The sequence below is a fragment of the Ornithorhynchus anatinus genome, chromosome 2 (genome assembly GCF_004115215.2).
Source record: "Ornithorhynchus anatinus isolate Pmale09 chromosome 2, mOrnAna1.pri.v4, whole genome shotgun sequence".
NCBI classification, from domain to species: Eukaryota; Metazoa; Chordata; class Mammalia; order Monotremata; family Ornithorhynchidae; genus Ornithorhynchus; species Ornithorhynchus anatinus.
The window spans coordinates 53,186,207-53,213,827 of NC_041729.1; the positions used below are offsets into that span (position 1 = coordinate 53,186,207).

Sequence of the window (27,621 nt, forward strand, 5' to 3'; positions counted from 1 at the left end):
TGAACTTCCCACAGAGGGACCTGGGAGCCGAAACACCCTCCAGATGTCTGTGGAGGTCTTTAGCTGGCTGATTTTCTCGCTCCTTTTAGTGTGTCTCAATCTGCTTTGACTGTTGAGTGAATCAGTTGCCTCCAGCACTAAAGCCATCACCTGGGATTGAGCTAGGCATCTTCAGTGGGCGTATCGCCTTCCCTCCCAAGGTACTCTCTCGGCTTCTGATTCAGAGAGGCAAAGGTATGGGTCGCTTACAGAAGCCCTGCAATTTACTGCTAGTATGGCTCCTGATGGCTCTGTTCCTGTGACTTTGAAAAATATCCCACTTAGGGAGGAAATCTGTTTTCTTTTTTTTATTTTAAACTGATACCCAGGAGGGCTCATCTTGAGGGGAGTGTCTCATCTGTTTAAGAGGAGCAGCATGGTGTAGTGGATAGAGCATAGGCCTGGGATTCAGAAGGTCATGGGTTCTAATCCTGGCTTCACCCCTTGTCTGCCGTGTGACTTTGGGCAAGTCACTTTACTTCTCTGGGCCTCAATTCCCTCATCTGTAAAATGGGGATTGAGACTGTAAACCCCACATGGGACAGGGACTGAGTCCAACCTGACTTGCTTGTATCCACCCCAGGGCTTAGTTCAGTGTCTGGCATATAGTGAGCTCTTAACAAACACCACACATTATTATTATCTGGCCTTTGCCCATGTCTGTTCTTTTCCACTTTATCTCTTTTTAATCCGTGATCCCAAGTGGTATGGAACAGTCAGAAGATCTTCCCTGGGCGAGAAGATCCTCAAGTTTAATCTCTGGGATGCCAGTTACTAGGACAGACCAGAGAACTGGACAGTTTAAAAATGGTGGTCCTCTGGATGGCACCAGTAGTAATGGCATTTATTAAGCACTTACTTTGTGCAGAGCACTCTACTGAGGGCTGGATGATGAGTCTGCAACAGGGGATGAAACTCTTCCAAGCAGGTAGGAACTGATCCTATTTCTGGGGAAGGAGCTTGCCCAAACTCTCACATTCTCCCTGTCAGGAGACTTTCAATTCTGACTGTCATGAAGGGCTGTCTTTCAGCTAATTACAGGATTTGTAAAGCGTGTACTCATGTGCCAAGCAATGTGCTAAGCACTAGGGTAGATATAAGATAATTAGACCAGACAAAATCCCTGTTCCATTCAGGACTCCCACATTTGGCAAAGTAATTGATCAATAGATCAATCAGTGGTATTTATTGAGCACTTACTATGTACAAAGCACTGTACTAAGTGCTTGGAAGAGTACAGTAGAGCAGAAATAGCAGACACATTTTCTGCCCATAAAGAGCTTATAGCCTAGGGGGGAGACAGGCATCAATCAATCAATCGATTGTATTTATTGAACACTTACTATGTGCAGAGCACTGTACTAAGCACTTGGGAGAGTACAGTAGAGCAGAAATAGCAGACACATTCTCTGCCCATAATGAGCTTACAGTCTAGAAGGATATATAAAAGAGATTAGAACTAGAGGAGCTTTTGCCAAAATAGCATCTTAGCATGCTGAACTATTCCTAATATAAATCATTTATAATATATAATTTAAAGTTATGTACATAAGTGCTGTGGGGGAACAAATATTTTCTTTCTATTTTACAGATGACAAAACAGGCACAGAGAGCTTAGGCAACTTGCTTGAGGTCGCCCAGCATATCAATGACAGGGCCAGGATTAGAACCTGGATCCATTAGGCAACACTGCCTTTTTTGTGTAAATTTTTCCTCAAACTCTGACAAGACCCCAAGAGTGCCACCTATCCCTCTCTGCTCACCAACACTAGTTGTCCTGGTATGGGCTGAGATCATCTTCCTTCCCAGGATCCCATGCTGTTTAATTGAATGGCTGGTGATCGTGAAGAAAAAACTTTTTGAAGCAAAAACATCTGCACTAAGCAGGGCTCAAATTTAAGGCCTGAAAAATGCTGAAAACCAGAGATGTTTGGTTTTTTCAGATCTGGAGGTGAGTGCCGTTTCGGAAATGAAGTTTATCAAACCAAGCGAGCCAGATATTGGTCAGTATCACTTCAGTTCAACAGTTTGCATCTTTTCTTTGTTTGTTTGTCTTAAGCTTTGGGATGGGTGAATCAATCCACCAATCAGTGGTATTTATAGACTTAGTACTAAGAGTGTGGAAGAAAACAGTACAGTAGAGTTAGTTGATAGATAGGATCCTTGCCCACAAGGAGCTTACATCTTGTGTCTCTTGTTTCTGCTTGCAAACACAGGGTTTGAGTTCCCTCCAAATTGGGTTTCAAGGCTTAGCTCCTCCAGTTCTGCTTCAGTCTCATTTCTCATCCCTGAAACCATTTGATTCTTGCCCCTAAAGCTCATGAATACAATGCAGGAGGAAAGTACTGATCAAGAGAGGAGTCCGAGTTGGTCACAATGGAAACTTCCAAAAGGGGGATGGCTAAACCTCACCGCCCGGAGGACACCCTCCTCCTTCCTTCTCCCTCCTTTCCCTTCCCCGCTCTCCAAACCCCAGTCCTTCAGAGGCCCCAGAGAAAGATGACTTGGAGCTTTTGGCACCGGCCTTCCTCTGAAACGAGATCCACCAAGAATCCAGGCTGCTGAATTGCATCCAATTAGAGCTGATTAGATGTTAATGAGCCTGCGGGTGCTTGGTAAACTGTTTAACACATATTCTAGGTGAGAGACAAAAGTGCTGGAGCTCTTTGGCTGGTGAGGAGGAGATCATCTGGGGAAGAGATCTGAGGAGCAGTGGTCCTGAACTAAGTTCTAAAGCAGTGGAAGGAGGAGGGTCTGGATGCACCCTAGGAATCCCTGGCCCCACGAGCCTGGGCTGGTGGCTGCTTAGGATGGGGAAAATAAACCTCTTGATGGGCATCAGTCATAGGCTATCGAAACAGCCTAGGCCCCCGACAAATCACCTCAGAGCCATGCTCCTCTGACACACTGTCAGGACACCAGCATCCACCCAAGGAACTCTTTCCTCAAATTTCAAAGACCCTTTCATTGCTCAGAGTGAAGGACAGCAGGTGGCCTGCCGATCTGAGCTAGCTTTGGAGAATTATGCTTGCCCATATGTTGTTTTTTTCCAGCTTGATAGAGGCTAGTCATTGCACTCTGAAGGACACCATATGGGTCATTTCTTGGGAACACTGGAAACTTTATTATACACAAGGCAGTGGCATTTTACGTCTGACCCCTGATCTCCAGGAAAGCTGGGCATTGGAAACCATGTAACTAATGTTGCAGTCCAGCTAACTCGGACTTGCTTTCTCGAACTTCCTTCCTCTCCCTTCTTCTACCGACACTCACAAACCACCATTCCCCAACAAAGAGACAGAGCAGCTTTCCTTTAGCAGAGAAGCAGAGTGGCCTAGGGAATAGAGCCCAGGACTGGGCGTCAGAAGAATCTGGATTCTAATCCCTGCTCTGCCACTTTCCTGCTGTGTGACTTTGGGCAAGTCACTTAATCTCTCTGTACCTCAGTTACTTCATCTATATATGGGGATTAAGACTGTGACCCTCATTTGGGCCCTGGACTGTGTCCAACCTGATTAGTTTCTATCTACTCCAGCTTTTAGAACAGTGCCTGGCACGTAGTAAGCACTTAACAAATACCATTAAAAAAAGGAAAGGAAAGGTGACTAAGGAGCTGAGCTTCTTGGAGGGAAGGGGTAGGACTAGGTGGCATCTTGTGGTCCTGCCAGTTCCAGTTGCCTAGGAAACGATTAACTTTGGTCTCGGCAGATCTGCTAGAGTTGCGTGTCTTGCCAAAGATGGTTGCATCATACATTTTTTCTGAAATGCTAGGACTGATTGTTCCAACTTGGTGGCCCTTGGAAAGATCTCTCCATGCTCAGGTTTCTGTTTGGGGATGCAGAGTTCTTCCCGGTTAGGATTTATCCGGGACCTTTCCCACCTTGGCCGGGACAGCTACCTGGCCCAGGAAAATGCTTGCGTCTTGGGATCGCAGGTAAATGGTTTGGCCGAGTCTTGCTTATTCCAGCAGGGGCTTGTTCTGGAGTGAAGTCTGCTGGTAGCAAAGCTCAAGTACCTCGTTAAAATGCTGCAATGCAGCTTGGCTAGCAGCAAACCAGAAAAGATCCGTTGTTCTTTTTTGTATGCAATTGTTAAGTGCTCACTATGTGCGAGGCACTGTTCTCCGCACTGGGATAAATACAAGCTGATCAGGCTGGTCACAGTCCATGTCCCACGTGGGGCTCACAGTTTTAATCTCCATTTTACAGATGAGGTAGCTGAAGTACAGAAAAGTGAAGTTACTTGACTAAGATCACACAGCAAAGTGGAGAAACTGGAATTAGAATCCAGATCCTTCTGATTCCCAGGCCCATGCCAGGCCATGTTGCTTTTCCATTATGACCCACCTTGAGAGAGAGCTCCTGGATCCCTTTCAGCTCAGCTGACCCTCTTGTGTCAGCCTTGGGGAAACTCAAAGATGGTCCTAAGACTTGACTTTGTCAGCTCTCTTCTCCTGGTACTCCTTGGTGACTGCTTCTCGCTGTGGTATCTCCACGCTTCTAGACTGTAAGCTTGTTGTGGGCAGGGAATGTGTTTGTTTATAGTTAAATTCTACTCTCCCAAGCACTTAGTACAGTACTCTGCACACAGTAAGCTCTCAATAAATATGATTGACTGACTGACTGGTGCATGGGCAAGGTGGCTGTGGCTGTCTGAGCCTGCTGGTTCATTCATTCAGTTGTGCTTACTGTGTGCAGAACATTCATTCATTCATTCAATAGTATTTATTGAGCGCTTACTATGTGCAGAGCACTGTACTAAGCGCTTGGAATGTACAAATCGGTAACAGATAGAGACAGTCCCTGCCCTTTGATGGTCTTACAGTCTTAGAACATTGTACTAAGCATTTGGGAGAGGAGGATATAATAATAAACAGACACATTCCCTGCCCCAAACGAGCTTATAGTCTCTCTGTTGAGGTGGGTGGTCCCAGCATTGCAGGGGGAGATGCTTAAGAGCTGAAGCTGTATGGCAGCGTGGGAGGAAGATCTTCTTCTGTGAGGTGGAAAGTGTGTCATCTCCCCTCCTCCCAACTGCTCCCTGGGGCTCTGTGATTGGTCCAGGGAAAGCAGTCAAGTCTGGAGGCAGGAGAGGGATGTCAAAGGTCCTGGCAGAGGTAGCATGGAAGCTGTCGATTTGGAGGAGTGAGGGCCACTGAAGCTTACTCTTCCAGAGCCAGCCTCCTGCCGCCTCCAAGAGCAGGACTCCGGCACCTGCCAAGAGGCAACATGGCCTAGTGGAAAAAGCCTGGGCCTGGGTTCTAAATCCTGGCTCTGCCTCTGCTGCGTGACCCTGGGCAAAGCAATCAGTCAATCATATTTATTGAGAGCTTACTATGTGCAAAGCACTGTACTGAGCGCTGGGGAGAGCACGCTACAACAGAATTACCACTTTCCCTGACTACAGTGAGCCTACAGCCTAGAGGGGGAAGACAAACTTCTCTGGGCCTCAATTTCCTCACTTCTAAAATGGGGATAAGATAACTGTTCTTTGTCCCCATTAATGCTGTGTGGGACAGGTACTGTGCCCAGTCTGCTTATCTTGTATCTACTCTGTGTTCCATTCTTAACATCAAGTGGTAGGGTACTCGATCTAGAAACCGAGTTATGAAACCGAGTTAGTGGATAGAGCACGGGCCTGGAAGTAAGAAGGACTTGGGTTCTAATCCTGGCTCTGTCACTTGTCTGCTGTGTGACCTTGGGCAAGTCACTTCACTTCTCTGGGCCTCAGTTACCGCATTATTTAAAATGGAGATTAAGAGTTTGAGATCCATGTGGGACAGGAACTCTGTCCAAACTGATTACCTTGTATCTACCCCACTGTTTAAATCAGTACTTGGTGTATAGTAAACACTTAGCAAGTACTATTATTATTATTAATATTAAAATAGAGGGCCCTCTGTCCCTCCACCACCACTGTTTGTTCCCCATTTGGCAAATCTTGGGTCAAACATCAAATGGAAGGCCTGGCTTGTGTCAGTTAAGTTAGTTGGTTAGTCAGTCATATTTAGTGAGCACTTATTGTGTACAGAACTGTATTGAGCGCTGGACAGAGTAAAATCTAACAATATAACAGATACTTTCCCTGACCACAGTGAGCTGATTATGGGGCCTGGAATGATTTCAAACCATCCCCTACCTCAGGCCTCAGGAGGTGATCATTTCCAAACCACTGTGCCCAGAGCTGACTCTCTGCCAGCATCTTCAAGCGGTTCATTCACCCTGGTTCCCAGAATCGGGAGACAGCAAGAGCCAACTTGACTGAGGTAGCACAGGGGGGCTTAGAGAAGTTCTGTGAGTGTTCTGGGGAGAGGCCAGGGCTTCAGCCCCCTACTCCCCTGAGGAGCTGGTCCAGGCTTGCTTCAGGTAGACCCCTGAGGTGTCTGCTAGGAGGAGGGAAAGCAGGGCTAGTTCTATGGGAGAACAGCATTTCTTTGAAGTTATGATCATTCATCATAGCCAATTAGGCTTCAATATCCCAAGGCAATTTACCAGTATGACTAATGGCACTTGGAGGCTCAACATAGGAAGTGTTGCTGGTCTTGTCTTGCGATCCAGGCTTGACCCATTACCTCTTGGCAAGAGTCACAGCATAGCCCCTGATCAGCCTGTATCAGCCATTAGGCTTTCCAGCCCCATCTGTAGAGCAGGGCAGCAGCAGCGCAATCAGCGATGCCACGTCTCAAAGCCAAGAAATGTGCATTCATTCATTCAACCGTATTTATTGAGCACTTACTGTGTGCAGAGCACTGTACTAAGCACTTAGAGAGTACAATTTGGCAACAGATGGAGACAATCCCTACCCAACAACGGGCTCACAGTCTAGAAGCGGGGAGACAGACAACAAAACAAAACAAGTAGACAGGCATCAATAGCATCAGAATAGATAAATAGAATTATAGATATATACACATCATTAATAAAATGAATGAAAATAATAAATAGGCAAAAATATACACAAGTGATGTGAGGTGGAGAAGGGGGTAGAGTAGAGGGAGGGGAGAAGGAGCAGAGGAAAAGGGGGGCCCTGTCTGGGAAGGCCTCCTCGAGGAGGTGGGCACTCAGTAGGGCTTTGAAGGAGTAAGAGAGCTAGTTTGGTGGATGTGAGGAGGGAAGGCATTCCAGATCAGTGGTAGGACGTGGGCCAGAGGTCAACGGCAGGACAGGCGAGAACGAGGCACCGTGAGGAGGTGAGCGGCAGCAGAGGAGCGGAGTGTGTGATCTGGGCTGTAGAAGGAGAGTAAGGAGGTGAGGCAGGAGGGGGCAAGATGATGGAGAGCTTCGAATCCAATAGTGAGAAGTTTTTGCTTCATGCGAATGTTGAAAGGCAACCACTGGAGACTTTTGAGGAGGGGGGTGACATGCCCAGAGCGTTTCTGCACATTTCATTCAATTAATTCATTCAATCAATCATATTTATTGAGTGCTTCCTGTGTGCAGAGCACTGTACTAAGCGCTTGGAAGAGTACGATATAGCAATAATCAGACCCATTCCCTGTCCATACTGAGCTTACAGTTGCTAGTCCCCTTTAGTTGGGAAGGCCACCGTACTGGCTGAATTGTACTTTCCTCAAACAGACTATGCTGCCCCTGTCAGGGAAAGAAACTTGTATCTACCCCAGAACTTAGAACAGTGCTTGACACATAGTAAGTGCTTAACAAATACCATAAAAAAGTACGATTGTAAGTCACAGTGCATCAGGTTGGACACAGTCCCTGTACAGATGAAGTACAGAGAAGCAGTGTGGTCTAGGGATAGAGCACGGGCCTGAGAGTCAGAAGACCTAAATTCTAATCTTGGCTCTGCCACTTGTCTTCTGTGGGAACTTGGGCAAATCATTTAACTTTTCTGTGCCTCAGTTCCCTCATCTGGAAAATGGAGATTAAAACTTTGAGCCTCATGTAGGATAGGGACTGTGTCCAACCCAAATATGCTGAATTTACCCCAATGCTTTGTACAGTGGCTGGTACGTAGCAAGTGCTGAACAAATACCATTACAAAAAGTTAGGTGGCTTGCCCCAGGTCACAGAGCAGGCAAGTGGCAGAGGAATGTTTAGAACTCAGGCTCTCTGAAACCCAGGTCTGTGCTCTTTCCAGTAAGCCCTGCTACTTCTTATCTCTGTTGTGGTCAGAGAGGCACAATGATTCGACTTTAGACCAGCTCACAGTTTTCGTGATTTTTTAAATTTCCATCATAACCTCTTTAGACCTTCGTCAGTTCTATGTAGTGAAGCAGTATGGTCTTGTGAAAAGAGGCCTGGCCTGGGAGTCAGAAGATCTGGGTTCTAGACCTGTCTCTGCCATTTGCCTACTGTGTGACCTAGGCCAAGTCACTTAACTTTTCTGGGCCTTAGTTTCCTCATCTGGAAAATGGGGAAAAGATACCTGTTCTCTTTGCTACTTAAATAGTGAGCCCCATCTGGGATAAGGACTGTGTCTGACCTGGTTATATTTTATATATATTTTAAATTATATAATTTAAATTACTTATTCACATTAACGTCTGTCTCCCCCTCTGGACTGTAAGCTTATTATGGTCAGGGAATATGTCTGCTAATTATGTTGAATTGTTCTCTCCCAAGGACTTAGTACAGTGCTCTGACTGTAAGGGCTCAATAATTACTGCTGACTGACTGACTGACTGACTCTGCATATAGTATGCTCTCAATAAATATGATTGATTAAATTGATGATCTTGTATCTAGCCCAGTGCTTACTACAGTACTTATTGAACAGTAAGTGCCTAATAATTATTATTCTGAGTCTGGTTCCACTTCCTCTCCTTCTCAATGGGCAGCTGTGTGACTTTGGACACTCATTTGACTTCTCTGTGTCTGTTTCGTAATCTTCAAAATGGGAATTAAATACCTATTCCCCCTCCCTTGTAGACCATAACCCCTGTGTGGGACTAGGACCGTATCCAATCTGAGTGTTTTGTATCTACCCCAGTGTTCAGTGCATAGTGATAAATTAATACATACTGCAATGATCATATCACAGAGGTGTCCCAACCCTTTTCATTTTATCCTGATATTTCCTCCTCGGTCTTCCTGATCAACTTGGTTCTGTTTTCTGAACCATTTCCAATTTGTGGTAGCCAGAACAATCAAAGTTTCATCACCAGCCGCTTAGGATGAACCAGGTGGTGGAAATGGTCAGGGGAAGTTTTCATTTTTTTTTTAAGGTGTTTGTTAAGTGCACACTATGTGCCTGGCACTGTACGAAATGCTGGGATAGATACAACAAGCTAATCGGGTCAGATACAGTTCGTGCTCCAAGTGGGGCTCACATTCTTAATCCTCACTTTACAGATGAGGTAACTGAGCCACAGAAAAGTGAAGTGACTTGCCCAAGGTCACACACGGCAGGCAAGCAGCAGAGCCGGGATTGAACCCAGATTCTCTAAATCCCAGTCCCGTGCTCTTTCCACTAGACCACACTGTTCCTCCTGAAAGTTGTTCAGTCTTCATCACTGGGTGATCAGGGACTGGATCGTTTGCCAGTTGCAGGGAGTTTTTTTTCTTAATTCAAACTTTCCTCCCTTCTTCTTCTCCCTCACCCTCACTCTCTTTCTCCTCAGGTCCTTATGTCACTCTCTTCCTCTTCCCAGCATGGCCTAGTAGTTCTAAACCCAGCTCCGCCACTTGGCTGCTGTGTGACCTTGGGCAAGTTTCGTAACTTCTCTGTGCCTCAGTTACCTCTTCTGTAAAATGGGGATTAAGACTGTGAGTGGACCCCATTTCCAATAGGGAATGGGTCCAACCAACCTGATTCGCTTGTATCTACCACAGCTCTTAGAACAGTGCTTGACACATAGTAAGCACGTAACAGATGCCATCGTCATCATTATTATTATTCCACCGGGTCTTACTTTGCTTGCAGTCAAGGAATAGTGATCTGTGCAGCCAGCTACCCTTTCCCCTCATTTTCCAGTGCTCGGGATGGTTTGTCCCTGTCCCCTTCCTGGGCTCAGGACTGCAGTAGCAGACGTGGTCACGTATTGTTTAGGCTTCCTGAAGTTCGTCTTGATTCTCTGTGGTTGCACTAGACTCCGGAGTGCCAAATAGATGGATTTCTCAGCCTGACACAACCAAATTAGTTTTACTGTTTGAAGCACAAATGCAAGCAGGGGAGAAACAATAAAGGCAGGAAGGGGCACCTCTTGAAAAGTGCAACCTTCACCAGAGTCGGCGTTGTCAGAGAGCAAGAGCGTTATTTTCTTCCATTAGTTGTAACGCTGGCTCCCTGCAGTCTAATGACATCTACCCACGGTGCATTGTTCTGCACAAGCCGGGCTTGCTCAGATTCATAGGACCGTGGTGACTTCGGCTTAAGGTCACTAAGCAGCCTTCGTGGTATTAACTGTTTGCGATGAAATGTGCACTCGTTCGTAATGTAGAGAACAGAAGACTTGCACCTCTCCGGTCATAGGTCTTTATATTCCTTCCGTCAAGTGTTTTCACTACAATCTCAACCACAGAACTCTATTTAGAGGAGCGTGATCACCTGCTGAACAGGGGGTTGTGAACTTAAAGAGCATAACTAAACATAGTTGTCCTTAATATTCAAAGACAACACTGATATTGAAATTCACCCTTATGTGACTGAAAAGTCAACCTGGGACCTATAGGCCCAAACACACTGTGCCCACAAAGCTGATAACTTATGTGGACACAAACATTCTTAACTATTGTGCCCATTTACTTGTCTGCCTGCCAGAGATCCTTTTTATCCACCTTGGTGGGTGGCATACCCCACAGATAGGGTCATTTCTCTGGCCTTCCCCAAGTGCTTACTGGAAGCAAAAGAAGACCTGGTGGAAAAAGGGAGAGAGGGAGAGAGGAACCTATGGAGAAAGGGAGAAGGACAGTGAGGGTGAGGGAGAAAAAGAAGGGAAAAAAGTTTGAATTAAGAAAGAAAACCCTCCATGCAGCTGGCACTGAACTAAGTGTTGGGTTAATTCCAGCATAATCAGAATGGACATAGTCCCTGTTCCACATGGTGCTTACAGTCTTAATCCCCATTTTACAGATGAATTGAGGCACAGAGAAGTAAAGCGACTTTATCAAGGTCACACAGGAGACAAGCAGCGGAGCAGGGATTAGAACCCAGGTCCTTCAGACTCCCAGAGCCACGCTCTTTCCATAAGGTCACAATGCTTCTATATCTTGACCGGGAATGTGGTAGGAGGAGGTGCCCATAAAAGGAGTCCTGGGTGGGAGATATTGCAATGGAGAAAGCCTTTCAGCTGGAATCAGAAGCTAGGGCTCTTCAAATGTTGTATAATGCTTGAGTGCGGCAGGTGTTGGGCACTCCTCATCAGAAACCAGCCCAGAGCCTTGATGGAAATAGGCGGCCTCGGTAATGATAAGACACAAGCTGGTGCCCAGGGAGGTGGCCTGAATGAACACAGACAGAATTATAAATGGACACGACCAGGATGTCCGAACCGGGCAGTTACTGACTCTCGTCTGAGGGATATGTGGGAATGCCATTTGGAGGAGTGGTAAACACATCCATTTGCGCCATCTCGTTCCCATGGTTACCATCCACTTGGGGTTCTACAGATTCCTGGCACCCTGATGGTCATGACTCCGCCATCTTGGCTTTTATAATTCTTTGTGAATGAACAAAAGCAGCTTTAGCTACTCCTTGCCTTGACCCTTATAGTCTAGTGACCCTTAAAGCGGCTTCAAAATATCAAGCTGAAATGAAAGGATAATTAAAGAGTTCATCCAACGTGAGGGGTGAAACTAGATGAGTCCTAATAAGTTCGTTGTGAGCAGGGAATGTGTCTGTTTATTGTTGTATTGTACTCTCCAAAGTGCTTACTTAATACAGTCCTCTGCCCACAGGAAGGGCTCAGTAAATACGATTGAGTGAAAGAGAGGAGTTAGTAAGCGCTTAATATGTGCAGAGCTCTGTTCTAAGCACTGGGAAAGAATAGCCAGATGGGAATTAGACATGGTTCCTGTCCCTGGGGGGGCTCACAATCTAACTGTAAAAAAGGAGAGAGACACTGTGTTTCATTAGGACGGCTCCCCATTACATGGAGAGGAGCTGGCCAGCCAAAAAATCAAGTTCTGCCATAAAGTGGGCTCTTCCATTGCCATGAAGTTACCAATATCATTTTTCTAAAAAATTATTCTGCGCTTATCTCCCCACTCCTCGAGGACTTCCAATAATTGCTCATCCATCTGGGGATCAAAGAGAAACACCTCACCAGCAGGTTTAAAGCACTCAGTCAGCCTCTCCTCTCCTACTTTTCCTTGCTCTTCTCCCACTGTGACCTTGCCCCCCACACTTTACGCCTTTACTACCAACCTACTCTCTGCTCCTCATTCTTGAATCACTCACCATTGACCTTTGTTCACATCTTCCCTCATTCCAGGAACTCCCTCCTACTTCATATCTGACTCATTCCACCTTCAGAGCCCTACTAAAATCCCATCTGCTCTTGGAAGTCTTCCCTGACTAACCTGTCATCTCCCCACTCTAGTCTCCCTATCCATTCATTCATTCATCCAATTGATTTACTGAGTGCTTACCTTGTGCAAAGCACTGTACTAAGCGCTTGGGAAGTACACTATGCACTTCACCTGTGCACTTTGGCCAATTTCCACAGCCCTCATGTTCGTAAACTGATACCCTGTTGCTTCCCCTACCTGTAATTTATTTTAACGTCTATTTCCTCTGCTAGGCCGTAAGCTCTTTCAGGACAGGGATCATGCCTACTTTATTGTTCTCTCCCAAGCATAAGACAATGGTCTGCAGTGAGTAAGTGCTCAGTAAATAACAATGATTGATTTTTTTTCATTGTATTTGTTAAGCGCTTATTATATGTGCCAGTCACTGTACTAAGCACTGAGGTAAACGCAAGCTAATTGGGTTGGATGCAGTTCCTGTACCCCATGGGGCTCACCATCTTCATGCCCATTTTACAAATGGGGTAACTGGAGCACAGAGAAATGAAGTGATTTCCCCAAGGTCACATGGCAGACAAGTGGCAAGAGCTGGGATTAGAACCCAGGTCCTTCCGACTCCTAGGCCTGTTTTCTATTCACTAAGCCATGCTGCTTTTCATGGATGGATTAATGTCAGGGAGTGCAATCATCACGTGGGTTCTCCAAGCATCCTATTCTAGTGCCGGAACCCAAGTGAGGGGCTTCACTAACCCGATAATGATGTTGTTGAGGTACTTGTAATGTACTTGTACTGTAAATGTCCTCGCAAGATGTTTCTACCTTCTACCAAGAACTCTAGGTAGTCATTCGGTCAGTCAATTGTATTTATTGAGTGCTTACTGTGTGCAGAGCACTGTACTAAGTGCTTGGGAAAGGCAAAAAGGGGGAAATTCCCAACACCTCAAGACCTACCTCCCACCTACTGCCACTCTGCCAGAGAAGATGGAAGCCTAAATCTAGACTTCTACTTTCAGAATCCACATGAAGCAGGGTTTGGGGCTGAAAGGAAGATCCTGATATAAGGATTAGACTAGAAAAATGGGCTGAAGGACAGCAGAAATGATTTTTTCATTTGTTTTCAGGGTATTTGTTAAGCACTTCCATGGATTCATTTATTCAATCATATTTATTGAGTGCTTAATGTGTGCAAAACACAGTACTACACAATTGGGAGAGTATAGTATAAGAATAAACAGACACATTCCCTGCCCACAGTGAGCTTACTTACTTTGTGCCAGGTACTGAACTAAGCTCTGGGGTAGATACAAGCTAATCAGTTAAGACACAGTCCATGTCCCACATGGGGCTCACAGTCTTTATCCCCATTTTACAGATCAGGTAAGTGAGGCACAGAGAGAATAAGTAACTTACCCCAGGTCAAACAGCAGACATGTGGCGAGGCTAGAATTAGAACACAGGTCCTCTGACTTCTAGGCCTGTGCTCTTTCCCCTAGATTCTGCTGCTTCTTGAAGAATTTCTTCTACGTTGCATTGTTTGAGCTTTAATTGTCTCTTCCAAAGTCAGCCTCTGCCTTCCCGTGGTGGGAAATCCAAAATGTTTACCAAAATGAACTCCCAGCTCTGGTTAATTTCCCTAGGAATGGTGATCAGGAAGCAAAGCAGAACTACCCTCTAAGGTTCCGTACTGAGAGTTTCCTATGCACCTTTGCCCATTTGCTCTTTCTGTTGTGTCCTTGAGCGGTGACTCTTTCTGTGAACCTCATCCTTAAAGAGACTCTTTGCCCCACCTGGGGTCACAACTGCTCAGATGGTGAGCAAAGTTCTCACTGACAACTTTCCAAATTCCCTGTTAAAAAGGGTAAGATAAGGCACTACCAGATTCGGCCGCTCAACGATTATAATGAAATTGTATATTATAAATGATGTATTTATAGATGTCTGGCAATAATTATAATTAAATTATATAATAATTTTTCATATTAATGTCTGCCTCCCCCTCTAGATTGTAAATTTGTTGTGGGCAGGGAACATGTCTGCTAAATCTGTTGTTTTGGACTTTCCCAGGGGCTTGGTCCAGTGTTCTGCATATAGCAAGTGCTCAATAAATAGCATTGGTTGATCAATCGATTGACTTAATGACATTTTAGTGCGATTTCTTAAGCGCTTACTATGTGTTAAACACTGTTCTAAGCATTAGGGTAGATATAAGTTCATTTGTTTGCACATAATCCCTGTTCCGCCTAGGTTTCACAAGTCTTAATAGAAGGGAGAACTGGAGAACTGAAGCCCAGAGCCCTAAAGTCACACAGTAAGCAATTGGCAGAGCAGGGCTTAGAACCCAGTTTCTCTGACTCCCAGGCCCGAGCTCTTTCCACTAGGTCAAACTCCTCCTCCAGAGCAATGCAGACCCCAGGACTAAGCACTTTGGAGAGTAAGATGCAGTAGACTCGAGTCCTGCCCTCTAAGAACTTACAATATGAGAAGCTTAGTCTAACAGGTTGTCCCTCTCCATGTCACACCTGGAGAGTTTCCAGTACTCCACCAGTCTCGGCTACAGGAGGGAGAGTCAAGCAGAGGCCTAACCATTCCCTTCCTAGCTTGGCCAGTGGCTAGCGAGAGGGAGGCAATCTGCTACAAGTCAAAACTCACCCGTGCTGGGCAGCAGCGGCATGGGAGGGAGTCAAAGGCGGAGACTCAAGTTTACTGCGCGGAAGGTGGCGATGATGAAACACTTCTGTACTTTTACCAAGAAAGCTCTATGGATATACTACCAGAATGATTGCAGATGGAGAGCAGGGCGTTCTGGGAGCTGTGTGTCCATGATGTCACTCTGGGTCAGAACTGACAACGGCATAAGACAAGTCTAACAGGTTAGTGTCTCCCAGGGCTGGAAGGACACTGGGACTAGGGTACTCAGCCTGAGTATCCTGCCCAATGGGTAGCAGAAGCAGCATGGCTTAGTGGATATAGCAAGGGCCTAGTAATCAAAAGGACTTGGATTCTAATCCCGGCTCCGCCACCTATCTGCTGTGTGACCTTGAGTAAGTCACTTTACTTTTCTGTGCCTCAGTTATCACATCTGTAAAATGGGGGTAAGAGAGTGAGCCCCAAATGGGAGAGGGCCATTCTGATCCACTTGTATCTACCCCAGTGTTTAGAACAGTGATTGGCACATAGTAAGTGCATAACAAGTACCATAATTATAATTATTATTATTTCCATTTGGGCAAGACTGGCAAATCATGTGTTCAGGATGGAAACAAATAGGACTGAACACCATGAATTGATTCTGAGACACCGTAACATCTCATTCGTTCATTCAGTAGTATTTATTGAGCACTTACTGAGTACAGAACACTGTACTAAGCACTGGGGAGAGTAAGCACTTGGGAGAGTACAATATAACACTATACAGACACATTCCCTGCCCACAACAAACTTACTGTCTAGAAAGGGAGACAGATATTCATAGAAACAAAGAAATTACAGATAGGGACATAAGTGCTGTGGGGCTGGGAGGGGATGTTTGGGCCACTGACACTGACCGGGAAGGGAAAAAATAGTCTCGATTGAATGCGGGAGCAGTTTCCAGCAAGGTTGCTCCTGCCTTTGGCCCAACATCTCCCAGCCCCACAATATGTCTTTTGCTTTCTCCTTTTGGTTGGAGATGTTGGGGTGTTGTTTTCTGTGGACCTAAGAGGGCACTGGTTTGTTCGTTGATGGTATTTGTTCTACACTTACGATGGGGTAGGTACAAGATACAAAATTGGTTCAGGATGGTAGGAAACAGAGAACACAATACTCCACAAAGTAGATGAGTCATTTATTTTTATCTTTTTTGGTGGGGGATCTGAGGGGGAATGGAATTTGGGAAGGGAAAAGGGAAGAGAAATGGGTGTGATACTGAAATTCAGTTAGGAAATGAACGTGTAAAAGTCTTCTTTGACTCTGGAATAAGAACCCACTTGCCTCCTTATTTCTGCTCCCCTCCTTTGGAAGGATAGATCTACTTGTTTTAATGTTCTTAATGTTCTACTTGTTTAATGTTTAATTGTTCTGGAGGACAATATTTTATTGAGTTATTTTTTATGTTATTTGTTAAGTGCTTACTATGTGCCAGACACTGTCTAAGCACTGGGGTAGATCAAAGCAAATCACGCTGGACGCAGTCCATGTCCTATAGCCCCAAGTCTTAATCCCCATTTTACAGATGAGGTAAGTGAGGCACAGGTCTAAGAACCGGGGTAGATATAAGGTAATCAGGTTGGACACAGTCCATGTCCCACATGGGGCTCACATTTTTAATCCCCATTTACAGATGAATTAACTGAGGCACAGAGAAGTTAAGTGACTTGCCTGAGGTCACAAAGCAGACAAGTGGTGGAGCCGGGATTAGAACCAAGGTCCTTCTGACTACCAGGCCAGTGCTCTATCCACTAGGCCACCCTGCTTCTCGAAGGTACTCTGGAAGGTGTCCTCTGGCAGCACTGACCAATCAATCAGTGGTCTTTACTGAGCACTCACAGTGAACAGATCACTATTCGAAGCACTTGAGAGATCACAACAAAATTGGTATACATGATCCCTGCCCAATAACCGAGGTATTTGTTAAGCAATTACTATGTGCCAAGCACTGTACTGAGGGCTGGGGTAGATACAAAGTATTCAGGCTGGACACAGTGCCTGTCCCACATAGGGCTCACAGTCCTCTAGCCTGTAAACTCATTATGGGCAGGGAATGTGTTTGTTTATTATTATATTATACTTTCCCAAGCACTTACTGCAGTGCTGTGCACACAATAAGCCCTCGATAAACATGATTAACTAAGTAGGAGGGTGAATAGGTATTGAATCGTCATTTTCCTGATGAAGCCCAGAGAAGTTATTTGACTTGCCCAAGATCACACAGCAGGTAGATGGCAGAGCTGGAATTAGAGCCCAGTTCGTCTGATTCCCAAGGTCTTGCTTTCTCCACTCTGCCATGCTGTTTTTTACAGACTAATGGGGGAGGCAGTCGTTGAAATAAATTAGAGAGAGGGAAAGCAGTGCTTGCTGTCAGTCCAGGAGAAGAAATAATTCCTCCAGGTCCCCTTGCTTGCAGGGGTGGGATTTCAGGTTGTCTTCCAGATGCAGTGATGTTGAAAGAATCTAACCTTGATGGAACGGATAAGCTGTTCATCCATTTTTGATGTTCCCCAGAGCATATTTTCCCTCTCCAAGTTGTCGGAGAGAAAGTCACTGATGGAAGTTTGAAGTAGAGAAGAATCTGCATGTAATTGGGAAGTTGCCCATTACCTGATAAGGGGAGATCAGTCTGTTGGCAAAACCATCTGATGTGGAAAAGAGTCTGGTGTGTTCTTATGGCAGAAGAAATTGAGGTGAAGCCAAAATGTTCCTGAATTTATGCTACTTCTCGGAGAGATCAGTGGGGTGAAAGGGTGTGCCAAAAGAAGATAATAATGATAATTATAATAATAATAATATCATAGTGATAATAATTGTGGGATTTGTTAAGCGCTTATAATGTGCCAGGCACTTAGTGCTGGAGTACAAACAAGCTAATCGAGTTGGTCACAGTCCATGTCCCTTAAGGAACTTAGAGCCTTTATCCCTATTTTACAGATGAGGGAGCTGAAGCCTAGAAAAGTTAAGTGACTTTTCCAAGGTCACACAACAGACAATTGGTTGAGTCAGGATTAGAACTCAGGTCCTCTGACTCCCAGAGCTGTGATCTTTCCATTAGGCCATGCTGCTTCTATAGCCTAGACTTTCAACATACTTTCTACAGCCCAGATGCCCTGCTTTCAGTGAAGGCAAAACAAGTTAGTCCTGAAAAATCAGTGACCGAAGTTGGGTTCTGAATTTATCTCAGGCCGATGAAGATGTTCTTTGGGCTTCTTGGGGAATATTTAAAAAATACTATTACTACTAATAATGTTGGTATTTGTTAAGCGCTTACTATGTGCCAAGCACTGTTCTAAGAACTGGGGGAGATACAAGGTCATCAGGTTGTCCCACTGGGGCTCATAGTCTTAATCCCCATTTTAAAGATGAGGTAACTGAGGCCTAGAGAAGTTAAGTGATTTGCCTGAAGTCACACAGCTGACAAGTGGTGGAAATGGGATTAGAACCCACGACCTCTGACTCCCAAGCCCAGGCTCTTTCCTCTTTCCACTAAGCCACACTGCTTCTCTAAGCAAGTTCATTCTTGATCAATCAGTGCCCAAACTGGGTTATGAATTTTTCCCAGGCTAACGAAGATGTTCTTTGAGCTACTTGGGGAACACTCTTAATTTACTTTGGAAATTGAGTGTTTTAGTATTCAATGGGTGAAAGCAATGAACATGGAGGCTCGATATGACTATGACTGCTACTCAACTAGACCTTCACATATAAGGCAATGACACAGTGAGAATGGAGGTTCACGGAGAATCTAGACAGCAGTGATGCTATTGCTTTGATCCTGATATTCAGCCATCTCTCTATGCCTCCTCCCACAACCCAGTTTCTCACCTCATTTACAGTGGTCCTGCCCAGTTCCAGGCACCTGGGACAAATGGAGGAACTAGGCACAGATTTCCTAGGAAGATCTGGGTTCCTTCTGCAGTGTAACCCAGGACACTCTGTGTTTTGGCGGGGAAAAAAGAAGGGCCACTGTTTCTTTGCCAGTGTGCCATCTCCCCATTAGTAGGGCAGGATTATTCTCAACACCCCTACACTGACAGAGTCTCACATCAAAAAGAATGGAAGAGCTCGACCCTGAGACTTCAGGATTGAGGACCCGTGTGAAGCTATGGTTATCGTGATAATAGTTTGCGTGTCTGAACTCTCCTGTCTCATTCTTCCTGGGTCACAGAGTGCAATGAGTGAGCAGCCAGATAAGACACCCCGAAAAGCATGCAAAGGTTTCTCATGTGCAGGACCCATGTATGACGAAATTGTTCATAGCATGGGACTGATGCTGGGCCATGGCATCATAACCCAACCAACAGATGGTTTCCTCAGTAGCTGCTACAGTTTGGGTTGCCCACTTTAGACAATTACTTTTCAGGATTTTTTGTTGTCTGTCCATCTGGCAGTCAGTCAGTCAATAGTATTTACTGAGTGCTTACTCTGCGCAGAGCACTGTATTAAGTGCTTGGGAGAGTGCAATATAACAAAATAACAGCAATAATAATTGCATTTGTTAAGTGCTTGCTATGTGCCAGGCACTGGGAAGGATACAAGCAAATCGGGTTAGGCACAGTCTCTGTCCCATGTGTAAGCCCCATTTTATAGATGAGGTAACTGAAGCCAAGATAAGTGAAGTGACCTGCGTAAGATCACACATCAGACAAGTGGTGGAGCTGGGATTAGAAAGCATGACCTTCTGACTCCCAGGCCCGTGCTCTATCCAGTGCTCTATGCTGCTTCCCATGGCACAGACACATAACAGACACATTCCTTGAACTCAATGACCTTGTAGTTTAGAGGGGGAAACAGTGAATGCTGTAGGTGGTTCTTTGGCCAGAAACTGCTGAGGAATGCAGTTGTCTTCCCATCCCTTGGCTTGGGCAAAGCTCTGCCAATCAATCTATCATATTTATCGAGCTCTTCCTGTGTTCAGGGCACTGTACTAAACTCTTGGGAGAATACTATGCAGGCTGAATGCCCTCAGGCAGAATCCCAGTCTTTGAGGCCTTCATATTTTAAAAGTGAGCTGCCTCTAATATGTCCTTAAGGCAGTTATGGAGGAATGCTTGACTTTCAAAAGAGATAGCATATGGGCTGTTGGTGAAGACTAAGAACATGGAGAACCTGGAGCCTATGGGGCCATGGATTCAGAGGGCAAATTCCCCCCCACCTTACTGTATTGAAACTGGATTCAGTTAATCCAAAGATGGAAATAGAACCTCTTTCATCTCCCATGGAGAAAAGCCCTAGCATCAAACAGTGGTATTTACTGAGTGCTTAGAATGTGCAGAGCACTGTACTAAGTACTCGTTCATTTCAGCTCTCACAGAAACCCTCTGAAGTAGGTAGAGGGATCCGGTATCATGATCCCCATTTTAAAGATGAGGAAACTGAGGTACTGAGAAGTTAAGTGACTCAGCCACGGTCACATGGCAGGTTAGTGGCATAGCTTGAACTTGAACCCGGATCCTCTGGCTCCTAGACCTGCGCTCTGCCACTTCACTGTGCCACTCCTCCCATACGATCTCAGCTAAATACATGCATGATTATAAATTCTCCATTTACCAGGTATCAAATTATGGGTAGTGCATTTTTTTCTTTTTGCTAGAATCATAACGTTCTCATGATTTAATCTCCTTTTTAAAAAGTCTGACTAATAAACATCACTCTCTAATGGTGAGGGTAAGCAAGAGCCAGAGGGATAAATGGAAAGTTCTTCACATTCAATGCGAGGAACCATATGGAAATGTGCACATAAAACATTTGGCTTCTTTGCTAACTTTCTTAATAACGCCATTAGATGTATTCTTTGTTGTCAACATGGTAATTGACCTCCCTAAGGTTGGATGCAAATCAGCTGGAGAGCACACAGGCAGTCGTGTTGGTAAATGAGGCTTCATCTGCAAATGAGACCTGGTTGGTAGAGGCTCCTGGAGAGCGTTTGTTGCTCTGCCTGGGTCCACCAGACGAGAAGGATGTAGTTTGCCAACACTCAGCTGGTCATGGCCTCCCATTTTATCATCCCAGAGGTGGGGAGTACCTGGTGGGGATAGAAAATTGGCCCGATGGAAGCAGCGTGGCCTACCGGCAAGAACACATAGGCCTGGGAGTCAGAAGACTTGGGTTCCAATCCTGCTTCACCACCTTTTTTTTAATGGTATTTGTAAAGCGCTCAGTGTGGGTCCGGCACTGTTCTAATTGCTGGGGCAAATTCAAGCTAATCAGGTTAGGCACAGTCTATGTTCCGCATGGGGTTCACGGTCTTAATCCCCATTTAACAGATGAGGTAAGTGAGGCACAGAGAAGTTAAGTAACTTGCCCATGGTCACACAGCACATGACAGAGCCAAGATTTGAACCCAGGACCTTTTGACTCACAGGCCCATGCTCTACCCACCAAGTCACACTGCTTTTCTGCCTGCTGATGTGTGACTTTGGGCAAGTCACTTAACTTCTCTGTGCCTCAGTTTCTTCAACTGTAAAATGGGGATTCAATACATCTGCTTCCTTCCACTTAGACTGGGAGCCCGAGATGGGACAGGAATTGTGGTCCAACTCAATTTACCAGCATCTACCCTAGTACTAAGAACAGTGTTTGACACAGAGCACACACTTGACAAATGCCATAATTAATCTCTGGGGTCATTGTTCCATCTAGGTTTGGAAGGCCCCCCGTTGACAAGTTTTCCTTTGGTTCTTCCACTCTGTCCCCAAGTTATGAAGCTTTTGCAAGAGTAATGGTGAGCTGAACCAAAGAAGTCCATTCTACCTCATTTTATAACCGGATGCTGTAATTTGCTGCAGGTTTATTCTAGCAGTCAATCACTGGTATGTCTTGAGCCCTTATTGTGTGCAGACCACTTTATTGAACACTTGGGAGAGTGCAGTAAAATAGGTAGACATGATCCCTATTCTCACGTAACTTACAATCTAGAAGAGGAAGCAGGCATTAAAATAAATTGCAGGCAGGGGACACAACCAAGGAGAAGGCTATGTACAAAGTGCTGTCGGGGTAGAGGTGTGGTGAGTACTTTAATGCTTGGGGTTATGGACTCAAGTGCTTAGGTGACTTGGTAGCGTGGAAAATAGAATGGGAGATGAAGAGTGAATCAAAGAAGGCCTCCTGGTGGAGAAGTGATTTCAGAAGACCTGTGAAGATGGGGAGAGCCATGGTCTGCTAGATGTGAAGGGAGAAGGAGTTCAAGGAAGGAAACGGGAAAGAGGTAGATGGTGAGAGAGATGAAAACAAGACACACTGAGCAGCTTGGTGTGCTGAGGAGCTAATTGTGTCGGTTGGGTTGTGGTGGGAGAGGAATGAGGCTAGATAGGAGGCAGAGAGCTGATTGAGTGCCTTAAATCTGATGGTCGGGAGTTTCTCTTTTATGTGGAGTTGGATGGACAGTCACTGAGGTTTTTTGAGGAGCAAAGAGATGTACATAGAAATTTTTTTTTAGGAAAATGGGCAGCAGAGGGAAGTATAGACTGGAGCTGGTAGAGGTTGGAGGCAAGGAGGTGAATGAGGAAGCTGATTCAGTATCAAGGCAGGATTTGACAAGCATTCGGACAACTACGGTAACCCTTTGGATGGAGAAGAAAGGGCAGATTCTGGAGATGCTGTGAAGAAAATACGGCAGGATTTGGTGACTGACTGAATATAAGCTTAAAGGAAAGAGATGAGTGAAAGATGATGCCAAGGTTGTAGGTTTATGAGACAGGGAGGATGATGAGCTTGTTAATTGCTTCCAAAGTACAATTTTTTATCAGCTTTAATTATCTCAAATCATAATGCATTTGCCTGTTGAATCATGGCAGCTCAACTGAACATCGATGGTCAAAACTTTTCTAAATATGCCTAAAATCTAATGCAAAATTCCTCTGTTTAACTTCTCGGCCATTTATGGGCCTTGTGTATTTCTGTAAGTCTTATAATTGGCAATTCCTTAAGCGTCTTGAATTTTTAATACTTTTATTTTTCCAAAGCCCATTCACACCAGTTATCTCTCTTTATTAAATCATCCTTACAACATCCTTATTGTGAGGTATTCCGTTTCCCATTTTACAGATGATCACACTGAAGCCCAGACAGGTTAAGGGACTTGGCCAAGGTCACACAGCAGGATAGTGGTTGAACTGCCCAAGGGTGGCCCAGACTCTTGACCTGAAGAGCCGTGGAGTAAAAATAAAAAATGTGACGAACTGCTACATATTCCCCCACCTGGAATGGTGTCACCCGAGGATGGGATCATTCGGGAATCGGCACAGCGAGAGAGAGACTGGGGATGGAAAGACTGAATTTAAACAAAATTTATTCTGCAAGGTGAATTGAACTTCCCTTTTTGGAAGAATATAATTATTTAACTATTTTGGGCATGGCGAATTGAACTTCCCTTTTGGGAGGAATATGATTATTTAATGATTTTAGAGCTTGCCTATCGAGAGAAATATACTTATGTTTTACTCGCCTGTGGTAAAACACCTAGATCCCACCCACGAATGCTTCCCACCTGGGTGGAATTCATTTATACCTTGTTAGCATGTAGCGAGGCAGCTAGCTCCCACCCATGAATGCTTCCCAGCTGGGTGGAATTCATTCTGCATTCCACACCCATGGTAAAGCACCCTACCTTCCAGCCCCACGACAGTGTAGCAGGACACTCACCCATCCCACCGCTCCTCACTTGCATAGGCAGAGTGGACATGCCAAGCTCCAGGCAGAGGTAGCACGCAGCCAACCTCTGCAAGTCTCCATCTGCTACCCAGAAGAGTCAGAGGCTGCAGGTATTTATCACCCGTGCTTGTAGGCCATTCTAGCTTCTGGCCTCAGTTTATCCAATCTCCGCCTTCCCCCCTCCTCCACACCTAATTTTATTGGCACAGGGGTGAGGGACACTTTCTGTATTCCTGGCTTGGCTGTCAATCTAGCGGTTATCGTTGTGGGGCAAATCCCTCCCTCACTCCTGAGTTCTGCCTTGTTGGCTTGGGCAATCACAAGATAACATTTGATCTTGAGATGGTGGGTACCCTGGTTTCACTTTGGGACAAATGAGGAGCAGGCATTCCCTTGGGTGGGTTGGAAAGGAGGTGGGATGGAACTGGGGGTGGACAGAGACTGGGGGAGAGCAGGTGTTAGCGTCGCAGAAGGTACCAAACCAGGGATGGGGTTGAGCCCCTCACCCTTTATCAGTCGGTCAATCATCAGGCAATCTTATTTATTGAGTGCTTACTGTATGCAGAACATTGTACTAAGTGCTTGGGAGAGTACAATATAACACTAAAAAGATGCATTCCCTGCCCCTAACGAGCTTATAGCCTAGAGGGTGAGAAAGACATTACTATAAATAAATAAATTACAGTACCTCCCCAAGTCATAGAGCAGTAGCCCAATACCACCCCCACCATGGCACAGTGATGACTGATAGAGCAAATGACACCTACTTCTTCCCAATGAGCCCCTCAGCAAGTAAAGAATAATAATAGTATTTGTTAAGTGCTTACTATATGCCAGGCACTGTACTAAGCGCTGGGGTACATCTGAGTGGTGGCCTCTGGACTAGACCATATTGTTTCCATTGATCTTATTAAGCTTTCTGTGGACAGGGAATGTGTCTGTTATATCGTTATATTGTACTCTCCCTAGTGTTTAGTACAGTGCTCTAGTGCTTAGTACACAGTAAGCACTCAATAAATATGATTAACTAAATGAGTGACTAGACTGTAAGATCATTGTGGGCAGGGAATGTGTCTGTTTTATTGTTATAGTCATCCAAGTGCTTAGTAGAGCGCTCTGCACACAGTAAGTGCTCAACAAATGCAAATGACTGACTTCCTGCCTCACTCCTAATCTCCCCATTTTAAAAAAGGATTATTGGCCATACTTTTTACTTAGACTGTGAGCCCCATGTGGGACAGGGACTGTGTCCAACCTGATTGACTTGTATCTATCCCAGCACCTTAGAACAATACTTGGCACCTAGGAAGCATTTAACAAGTACCATGATTATTACAATTATTATTACGTTTTCCTTTTCATCTGTTGAAGTAGCCAGGGTGGGTTGTCATCATCATCATCAATGCCATCATCAGTTGTATTTATTGAGTGTCTACTGGGTGGAGAGCACTTTACTACATGCTTGGAAGCAAACAAAATAGAAGCAGAATACAGAGTCCCTGCCATGAGGACCTTAAAGGGTAATGCCAGTGAGAGACAGACACAAGTAGTATACATATCTTGGAACAAGAGGAAAAATATAGATGCAACGTGAATAAACATAATGAGACAAAAAAGTGAGTCAATCAATACATAAATGGATTAAACCTGGAATAAATAGAAGTTAAGTCGGGGCAGGGGTGGTGGTAATTGTGTGTCCAGGGAGGTGAAGATTATTCAAGGACTAATGTCTGGTGGGCTTTGAAGGTGTAGCGGGATATGGTTTGAGAGGGAAAGGAGGTGCAAAATGGACCTGAGAGATTATCTGGGAAAGAGAGAAGAGTGCAATTGTGGATGAAGTGAGTGAAGAGAGAGGAAGTAAGGAGAGAGCTGGTGGAGAGCCTTATATCCAGTGATTAGATATTTCCATTTGATGCTGAGAGAAATGAATAGCCACTGAAGGTTATTGAGGAGGAGTGATGTATTCTAAATGGATTTTAGGAAGTATTGAAGGTAGCTGCATTTAGGCCGGAATGACAAGGGGAGAAGCAGGAGGCGGCCAATCCAATAAAGAGGCTGAGGCAGTAATCTTGCAAAGAAGTGACAAGGTCTTGATCCTGCCTGATGGCTATAAAGGTGAAGAGGAAAGAGTAGATACCCCAGGAAAGAGTGAGGAGAAAACAGCAATGTGTAATAGAGAAGGAGGGAATTTTGGAGGTGAAAGACAAGAGATGATGTGAAGATGACACCGAAGTAATGAGCTTTTTGGGTCAAGGAAGGTGTTGGAGTTGTCAATCATATTGGGAATGTGTTAGGGGAAGGGGCAAGTTTAGTAGGGGTGGTGAGAGGTTCCATTTTTGACGTACTGAGAGTTCAAAGGAGATGAGGTGATCACCAGAGGGAGCAGTGGGTGTCAAGAAGGCTTTTTGAGAATGTGGGAGACTTGAGCATGTTTGAAGGCCATAAGGAGGAGAGTAGGACAAAGTATTTGTAAAAGGCGAAAGGGGATGGCATGCATTGCAATTAGGAGGGTTAAATTTTAGAGGAAACAGGCGACTTTCTGGGCAAAGAGGACATGGGAACAGGAAAGGGTTTAGATTTCAAAGGTAGCCCTTCACCATCATCTTCATCATCATCATCTGTCATATTTCTTGAGTGGGAAACATTGTTCTCCACCTTTGGGAGACTACAACAGAAGCAAGACTCAGGATTTACACTCTTAGAAAGTTCCCATCAGACTCCTAGCTTGCCAACGAAGCAGTCAGCCTGATTGACAACGGGTAGAGAGGGAGGATGGCTTCAGCACAGAGGTATGGATTTGGAATACTTGTTTTGGAGTCTGGGCAATGAAGTCCCAATGTGAGAGCAATATTTTGTGTTGCTGAGCAGATGGAAGTACAAAGTTACTATGTGAGAGGGTAAATCTTCATTGACAGAGGTTGGTTTGATGCTTGGATTTTCCCCAGTTTTGCTGAGGAGCAAGAGCAGGGACTGTGGTGGTGATCCAGGCCTGGGGGTTGGTAGTGGCAGAGGGGTGATAGGACAAGGGAAGAAGAGAGCTGAGTTTAGTAGAGAGGATAGTGTGAAAGGGTAGGACCTTCATGCCTTTGGAAGGGAGTGTTGGTGAGGAAGTAGCGTGGCTTAGTGGACCTAGGAGTCAGAATCTAATCTAAGGTTATCAAACCAGGAGGGCAGGCAACCATGCCAGGCTATTTCAGCTCTTTTGGAAAACTCCCATATAATAATAATTATTATGGTATTACTTGCGTATTTACTATGTGCCAGGCACTGTAGTAAGCGCCGGGGTGGATACAGCAATTCAAGTTGGACACAGTCCCTGTCCCATATGGAGCTCACAGTCTTAATCCTCATTTTACACATGAGGTAACTGAGGTCCAGAAAAGTGAAGTGACTTGCCCAAGGTCACGCAGCAGGCAAGTGGCGGAGCCGGGACTAAAACTCATGACCTTCTGACATCCTTCTTGTGGTCTATCCTCTAAACCACGCTGCTTCTCCTAAGAGACTGCAACATTCCAAACTCAGTCTCATTACCAAAACAATACTGGCTCCATCAATCAATCAATAATATTGATTGAACACCTCACAGAGTTCTTAATCATTGACTTTCCTCCTCAACATACTTTGCCTCTGCAGATAGAGTGGGGGACTTAGTAATGATACTATAGACTATCAACTTGTTTACTGATAGTAAATTCTACCGACTCCATTGTATTGTACTCTCCCAAGCGCTTAGTACAATGTTCTGAACACAGTAAGTGCTTAATAAATGCCATTGATGATGATATTACCACACACAGCAGAGTGAAGCTACTTGCGT

The 27,621-nt window shown here is 45.1% G+C and overlaps 1 protein-coding gene and 1 non-coding gene across 3 annotated transcripts in view; both read left to right on the top strand.

Moving 5' to 3' along the window:
* GRIN2A (glutamate ionotropic receptor NMDA type subunit 2A) overlaps positions 1-27,621 on the top strand; it is a 325,890-nt gene that overhangs the window by 116,864 nt on the left and 181,405 nt on the right. The gene's annotated exons all lie outside the window — the stretch shown is intronic.
* On the top strand, positions 14,966-15,103 carry LOC114809332. Its single transcript, XR_003757119.1, has one exon. It is a non-coding gene; the product is annotated as a small nucleolar RNA SNORA7 (small nucleolar RNA).